Here is an 8,130-nt window from a genome sequence, read left to right on the forward strand (position 1 = left end):
AGGAGTGCCAGGATTGAGGAGGATTACTTGACTGGCCGTGAGGCTATAATGGAAGGATGGCCAGATTGCGGACACTACCTGGCTAGGGCACCTCATAATTCCCGTCCTGGCTGGGATAATGGAAGGGAGGATAGACTCATGAGAGCTGAAAGCCAGTTTAGAGACTTTAGAGTCAGGTGGCAGAGGGCAAAACTCACTGGAGAAGAGAAAGTGGGAGGAATGAGAGAGAGAGAGAGAGAATTTAAACTGTATATTGGCATAATAAAGCGATGTGGATTAAAAATCCTTTTATTGAACTAGGAGTTGTGTTGGGTTTTGTTTGTCTGGGGTTTGGGGGCACCCGCTATTGCTCAAATTATATCAAATAAAATGGCTGTCTCTCTGTCAGTCTGTCTGTTCACTACACAATCCTATATCTTTTGATTGATTTGGATCAGATTGTGCATAATCGCTCTCTAGGAACATACGAAGAAGACAGGCTACTTTGGAACCCAAAATTTGGACCCCGCAGGACCCAGTGTTTTTTTTTTTTACCCTGTGAGCTACAGTTTGCTCACCAGTGCCACCTGCTGGCTCAGAGTAAGTGAAACATTCGAACAGACTGAAGCCAGCCTTGCAGACAAAATAACCAGACCTTAAAATTACCTATGTGGATAAAATCTGCTTCTATCTACTGAAATATAAAAAGGAGTATCATAGCTTTTGCAATGGGTTTGGGTGAGACTTGTTCGAAAGTGGAAGTGCAGCATAACACAAAGAAGAATCAAAGAATTATTGTTTAACCCTTACTTTATCAGTCTTTTTTCATAATTTAAGAACTATGAACTGTCCACCATGAACTAAGAGGACGAGTCTGGCATGACAGCATTCATGGTTACAGCCCACATATGTGTTAGAGCAGTTCTCAAATCCAATCAGACCCAAAAAGAACAACTTCTTAACTCATGAGCGCAGAGACTTTGATAGACAGGCAGTGTGGATGATGGATGGGATAGCAGGAAATAACAATAGGGTCACCATTTACAAAAACATAAACCAATTTATTTCTTAATAAAGCAAGGGGTTTCCACTGTATTTATCTAATTTAAGTTAATATAACTTGAAAAAATCATGTTGGTTGACATAACATAGCTTTTTTTGGTTACCTTGATATAATTGACTTAGATGTCACATTAACACAATTAAATCATGTTGAAACAAACATTTGAATTAAGTTGATATACAGTATTTCCATAAAGGTCTGCTGCTTTTATTGCATTGTGTTCCAAGGGATCTCCACACTTTTGTATAAAGTGTTTTGTTTTGTTTGTTTTTTTAAAGTTACAAGGAATTGTTAAAACATATTTTATTGACATGAGTCATGTTGGTTTAACATATAAATTTAACAGAACATGAAAAAAATAATTCATTTTACATAAAATATTATGGTCCTTCATTATTGATTCATTAAGTATATTGAGACATAACTAAATATTGTTTGATTAAAACAATTTTATTATCTTCAACCAATGTACATTTTTATGTCAGTCTAACAAGCCTTTATTCAGTGTATTGACATTCTAATTTCAGCAAATCCCTGACAGGTTAAACTGCATTATATGTGTTATTTACAAACAAAGACACATCTATCACATTCTAACAAAATATTGGATCTGCTGTACATCCTTCTGTCTGTGTAGGGTGGTTGATGGGATTCCTAGGTGCCCTATGTTACTTTTATGTTATAGGAAATCATTTTAAAAGGTTTGGTCTAGATTTCTCAAAAGATGTGCAATATATAGGTAACAGACAAAGAAACAGAAATTCAATATTATATATACAGTATATATATATATATATATATATAGTAAGATGCTATAGGTTGCTCTTGCCTCTTTCAACCCAACAGACAGATACTCTGAACACAAGTTAAAAGCACCAAGAAGTATTCTTTTAATTATTTCTTCTTTTCCAGTACCTCCAAAGCACCACAGCCACAATAACCACAATATTCTCTCTCCTCCACACCTCCCAGCAATCCTGATGAGTTTGGAGTACTTCCGGGCTATGTACACAGTAGGAGCGTCTCCTGGTGGCATCCACGGTACCCGGCAGGGCTGTGTTGCCGAACTCTCAGTCCTATAGTGCCCTGCGGGCATCTGGGGCACGACTGCAGTCCAGGGAGGCAGAATCCCTAATAAGTTGTCCTCCCCCTTTCCTTTACTGGGGAGTCCCATCCAGGATAAACTGCCGACCATCCCTTACTATATATATATAGTATATTCAAGTCTTTATATATATATATATATATATATATATATATATATATATATATATATATATATATATATATATATAAAGAGAGAGAAATGATTAGTAATTCATAGTGCTTCAGTAAATTCTATATTTTGAATAATATCTTGATTATTATAGAACAGCAAGTAGAGGCATCATTGTGTTTGGACAGGGCAAGAACTCACACACCTTATTTCATCAAATGCAAGCACTTTATTGCCCTTTAGTTATGACATGCTGTGTTGCTAGGCAACGTCTGCCAACAGTCATGTGTGCTCTGTGGCCACAGCTTCACACAGACATAACAGACATGCTTTCCCTCTTGCTTGTACTGTGACGTGCTGTTTTAAAAATACTTTTTTGTTTGTCTCTTTCATTATATATTAGGGGTGGCACAGTGGGTATCACTACTGCCTTGCAGTTAGGAGATCCAGGTTCGCTTCCCGGGTCCTCCCTGCATGGGTTTCCTCCGGGTACTCCAGAAGCATGCAGGTTAGGTGCATTAGCAATTGTAAGTGTGTGCGCGTGCCCTGCGGTGGGCTGGCGCACTGCCCTGGTTTTGTTTCCTGCCTTGCGCCCTGTGTTGGCTGGGATTGGCTCCATCAGACCCCCGTGACCCTGTAGTTAGGATATAGCGGGTTGGATAATGGATGGATTATATATTAGGATGTACAGTACAACTTCTTATTTCAGTGATTCAAGCCACCTGTCTCATTGACATCTAGATCTAACAAGCTTTATTGTGATTTGCTTCCTGGAACCATCATCTCTTTAAGGGAGTCTTCTGTTCATCAGATGTCACTTTTTTTTCAATGTTCTACTCTAATATTGATTCTTTAAAACTCATTTCATCTTCCCTTTCAAGCATCATATAGGTCTACCCCTCCATGTTTTATTTAATCCAGGCAAGTTATTTCACTATTTTACATTATTACCATAAGTTCCAAATTTGGCGTCTTTGCTTTTGTGGACATGCAGTGCCTACATGTAACATTTCCATCATTTGCCTTGTATCTCTTTCCCTCTGTCAAGCACACCCTCTGACCTGGCCTCTGATCCTTCTGGCAGTTGAGCCCTAACCACTACTCAACTAAGAGGGCTTTCATCATTTCCCTTGCTCTCAATTAATTTCTGATCAGGCCTGGAAATGACTTTCAAGTGTATGTCTATAAATTTTCCCACTAAGCCATAAGTGTCCACTTTCTGCTTCTGAGACCACTGAATCTCCAAGCCCTCTAAAACCATTAAGAGGCTCTATAAAATAGCAGCCACAGGACAACTATACTGTACTTTAACAGAGAAGATTAATTCTGATCTGGGACCATTTAGTGACTTCTAATGGGCCGTAATGGTACGAGTGGGCTTCTACAACATAATTTCTGTTAACCAAAGTCCATGCTCTGTTTTCTATTAGCTTCATGTACTGTAAACTTCAGCCAACCCTTTAAAGTCTCTTTCTTATTTTAAGAGTTAGGCCTTCTCGGCCCCTGTTGAATCACCTGTTCTACAACTTCTTCATTTAATCTCTTCTTCTTAGATCATACTTCTCTTTGTTGTGCACTAACAACCCTAATTTATACACTTCAGTATTAGCTGGAACACGCACTGGTGGCCTTTACTGCCACACTCATGCCAATGCACTGTAAGTTACTACTGTCAGTTCATGTTCTCACTCGTTTGGACTCTTTTACTGTCCATGTGCCAACATCTCCTATTTAGAGACATACTGCCCACCAAGCAGAATTTTAAAGTATGTACAGCAGTCATAATTGTCCTAAGGCTGTTTGGCAAAACAGAAGAAGAAATGCGTTTGTTTTCAAGGTACCTACAATAAGAACAGAAATTCAGTCAGTCAGTCTTTACCCAATCCACTCTCCTTTAGAAAACTTCCTATGAACACCTCTAGTCAGAGGCAAAATAGACAACAGATGTAAATGAGCTACAATTTTCTCCCTGAAAAAGTAGGAAGACTATTTCTAATACAGAAAATATATCAAGATTAGTTAATAAAGAATAGCATATGTATATCAAAATATAATATTTACATGCAAATTTTACATAGCATGATGTTAGGAATTTGGGTGGTATGCCGCGATACTATAAGAAATTGTAAATTTAACATATTTAGGTAGTGCCTTATATGCATTAATGAGCAAATTGTTATCATATATAAGTCATTATCTGCAATAGGTCTGTAGGACAAGATAACCTGATTGAATAAATGAATGTCACATCCATGGCAGGGTTGAACTGAACCAAGGATGGGACTGGTCTTACGGGACTAGTGTTTAGGTGATGACACAGCTACCTAACTGGCCTGTGCAGATGCTATCGTTACATTCCTGGGTCTTATTAGCATCCTTATTCTTGAGTGTCCTTTTATTCTTTGCTCTTCTACTCATCACTCTTGTTTTTCATAGCAGATCTTTTGAGTGACCCTTTAAATGCCACCTTTGCATCCTCCCTTTTCTCCTTCTTTTTTCTTTGCTTGTACCCTACTTTAATTTTTCTGTACCTCAGTCTCTGCTTGCCATTTTGCACTGGCTAACTAGTTTAGTTATTTTGTAGTCTTCAATAACATTTAGCTTGAAACTAATGTTGTTATTAGTGCAAGATGGAAATGCCTCCAATTTCAAATAAAGCATCTGCTCTCTGACTAATTTTAGATTTCGCTGTGAGTAAAAATAAGAGTTTTGAGGGTTACTTTATTAATATATTTAAAATGCATTGATTTATATTTTTTAGATACGTGTAATAAAGGAATTACAGATTGTGATGTAGGAGAGAGGCAGTTGACTGGCGCTAGGCTGCTCTGAACATGGTGATCAGGATAGCCACTTGCTTTGTTATCCAACTTAGAGACAGTTTTGGGGCCTCATGCATAAATGGTGCGTATGCTCAGAAATGTTGCGTAAGAATGTTTCCACATTCAAATCGCGATGTATAAAACTTACACTTGGCATAAAGCCACGCACTTTTCCACGGTACCTCATACCTTGTCGTACGCAAGTTCTCCACTCGGTTTTGCAGACTGGTGGCACCCAGCGTCAAAGCAGTGCTACTGTTCCTTTGTGGTTACTCTTTATTTTCCTGATGCGGCTTTATAAATACACTGAAACTAACCGCATATTGTTGATTAGTATAATGCATCTGATTGTAATTAACTTGTAACAATATAATGGTCCAGGGAATAGCCATAGTATTCCAAATACCGTAACTGCTTTAGCGTTCTTACTCTCACTGCACCATCTTCTTCTTCTTCTTCTTTTTCTTCTTTCAGCTGCTCCCTTTAAGGGTTGCCACAGCTGATCATCTTTTTCCATATTACTCTCACTGCACCACTTGGAGTATTTATATCACTGTATCTGAGTGTGAATCACAGCAGCAGCTGATCGGAAAGAGAATTATCGGGATACAGCATCAGCCCCACGCTGCCTCAGCCACGGCAAAACGTTTCAAAGCCTTTCCTGTACGGACCTCACGGTTCAGAAACAGTTTCACCCTAAGAACTATAAACGCACTCAATCATTGCTCCTTGTAGAACTGTTTGTACTTATAAGTACAATCACCCCACTGTAAACTTGCACTACAGTTATAATATTGCACAACCTGCGCCACTTTATAAAGCGTGTATTTACATATGATGACGATATCATTTTTAAGATAAAATGCAGCAAAATATGTTGATTATATTATACAGATAAAACTTTAACTTCATTTAAATAATCTGTATTGTTAATAATTAAACATGTGAGGACACGGTGCCGCAACACTAGCTAGTTCACATATTGTTCCTGCCTTGCTCTGTAAATTTGCTGAGGCTGGCGCGACACTGGAAGGATAGATGAATAGAATAATTAAACACGTACTATGAAGATATGTTCCTTAAATGTTTTGAAGAATCGTCGTTGTAGAGAAAAGCCAAGCAAAATGACACCTTTTATTGGCTAACTAAAAAGATTACAATATGAAAGTTTTCGAGGCAACTCAGGCCCCTTTTTCTTTGATATGTGACTTCTTCTTTATTTTGGCACTGTGCAACTTTGTGAACTTGAGCTTTCGAGTTTCTCGGACACGCTATGTCACTCGATCAACTTCCTTTTGTTGATTATACTACTGTTTAAATCAACAAATAGTATGCTTCTCCTTTGCCTCCACTTGGTATTCGCTGAAATTCTTATATTTTCCCCCATGCTTAAGGGCGATTTATATTGATTTGCATATTCATAGAGGCATAATTCTGGGAGGAGTTGGGGGCGGAGCAGAAGGCACGTGCACGAGCATTACTTTTTACGCTGACTGGGATTTATGGAGCGGAAAAACGTGGAAGTTGGAGTACGCACAGATTCCTGCATATAGATTTTTCTGTGCGTAAGCACATTTGGGCTTTTGTGCTTACGTCATGTTATAGTGTGAATTCTCCGCACGGCATTATGCATGAGGCCCCTGGTCTTTTTACATCTATGTAAATGGGATTGGCAAGAGGAAAAATAACAGTATCAGTGAAATCTTGGTTTAGCATCAGAAGACAAATTCTGATTATTGCATTTGTTAGTCATGCTACTTCATAACTCCAGTCTTAGCCTTTGCTCTGCCCGTATGGTGTATGCCTTTTCTTCCCTATGTCTCTATGGGGATTCTCTGGCTTCTTTGGTTTTCCATTTAAATGCCAAAGTTGTTTGAGCAAAATTAACTGGAGACTCTAAACTGAAAATGTGTGGGTGGTTGTGGGTAGGTGTGTACACTAAGTGTGCACTGGGATGGGCTGGAAATGTGTCAGTGATTGAGTTATGCTTTATGTCTAGTGTAATAAGGACAGAATCCCTAAATTTGATGATGTGATGTGATTGTGATGTAAGAAACTTACTGAAGAATATACACATTTTTGCAGCTACAAAAGGTGAAAATAGTAAAATACAACAGTAAAATAGAAAGTCATCATCCTCCCATCTTGATAATGAAGATCAAGGTTACAGTGGCTAGTTCCCACCATATCTTAGCATCACTGAGCAAAATGGACAAAAACACCAGTCCATCACAGGGTACATCTTTGCCCACACTTACCCAACGAGGGACAATTTAAATTTTTCAATTATTCCAACACAATGCTGGATGCTTTTTCTCAAAATATGTATAATTAAGCAAAATCAAATTTCAAGAAAACCTGCGTTCACAACAACAATCACTCTGATTTGTCTGAGAAGTGGCAGCCTTAATCAGTTTTAATTAATCAGATTCATAACACATTCACATATATTACTGTGTTTATTTTAGGAAAACGCAGCACATAGCATTCAGTTTAAAACAAGAAGCATGGAAATAATTGGAAAACCAGCAATCTGTCAGCTGTATGGCCTCACAGTTGACCTCACAGCAGCATTTCTCTTCTTATGTAATGATGAGCTACAGCATGATTTCTCTGTTCCTTGGGAAAAATATAGTGCTTAGTACATCTTTACCCCTTTAAAATATGGCAGTGAACTCAGAAAGAAGCTGGTACAATATATATAAATTGCCTTTCACAGCAAGACATGTTTTGCGGCTTGAATTATTTATTTATTGCATATAAAACAAATTCTTATTGATAGTTTAAAATGTCTGATTACAATGAAAAGGAAAGTTCTAAGTATTCTTACACTGTCTGAAAGCAAGTCACAGTGGAGATTAGTGCAATGCTGCAGCGTGGGCATTCTATTTTCATGCAATATTCTCAGTCCCATTGTTTAGATCTTTGGGGGTTGATTTGCTTAATGTTGATTCAGATAATGAATGGATAACACAGACATACTTTACTAAAAGGCCCACTGCAGGCCAACTGCAATTTTGGGTTTTGCCCTGGTCTTCTCATGAATGCAA

The sequence above is a fragment of the Polypterus senegalus genome, chromosome 9 (genome assembly GCF_016835505.1).
Source record: "Polypterus senegalus isolate Bchr_013 chromosome 9, ASM1683550v1, whole genome shotgun sequence".
NCBI lineage: Eukaryota > Metazoa > Chordata > Cladistia > Polypteriformes > Polypteridae > Polypterus > Polypterus senegalus.